The sequence below is a fragment of the Nannospalax galili genome, unplaced genomic scaffold, assembly GCF_000622305.1.
Source record: "Nannospalax galili isolate Female #2095 unplaced genomic scaffold, S.galili_v1.0 scaffold879, whole genome shotgun sequence".
NCBI classification, from domain to species: Eukaryota; Metazoa; Chordata; class Mammalia; order Rodentia; family Spalacidae; genus Nannospalax; species Nannospalax galili.
Window position 1 is genome coordinate 3,681,543 of NW_008346261.1, and position 627 is coordinate 3,682,169.

A 627-nucleotide genomic window follows, 5' to 3' on the forward strand; every position below is an offset into this window, starting at 1 on the left:
GAGGTCCCATTTGTTGATTCTTGACCTTGTTTCCTGAGCAATTGATGTTAGAAAATAATTTCCTGCACCTATATCTTGTAGGTTTTTGCCAATGTTTCCTTCTAACAGTTTCAGAGTTTCAGGCTTCACACTGAGGTTTTTGATCCATTTGGAGTTGACTGTTGCGCAAAGTGAAAGATAGGGGTTTAGTTTCATTCTTCTATAGATGGAGATCCAGTTTAGCCAGGACCATTTGCTGAACATTCTATCTTTCCTCCAGAATGTTCTTGGTCCCTTTGTCAAATATCAGATGGCTGAAATTGCATGTACTCAAATTTGGGTCTTCAATTTTGTTCCATTTATCTGTCATCTATATTTGCACCAGTACCATATTGTTTTTATGACTATAGCTTTATAATACAGTTTAATATCTGCTATAGTAATCCACCCCCCCAGAATTGCTCTTAGTGCTCAGGGTTGCTTTGGCTACCTGAGGTCTTTTGTGCTTCCACATGAATCTTAGGATGTTTTTTTCCAATTCTGTGAAAAATGTCATGGGGATTTTGATTGGTATTGCATTGAATCTATAAATGACTTTTGGTAGGATGGTCATTTTCACAATATTAATTCTTTCAATCCATGAGCAAG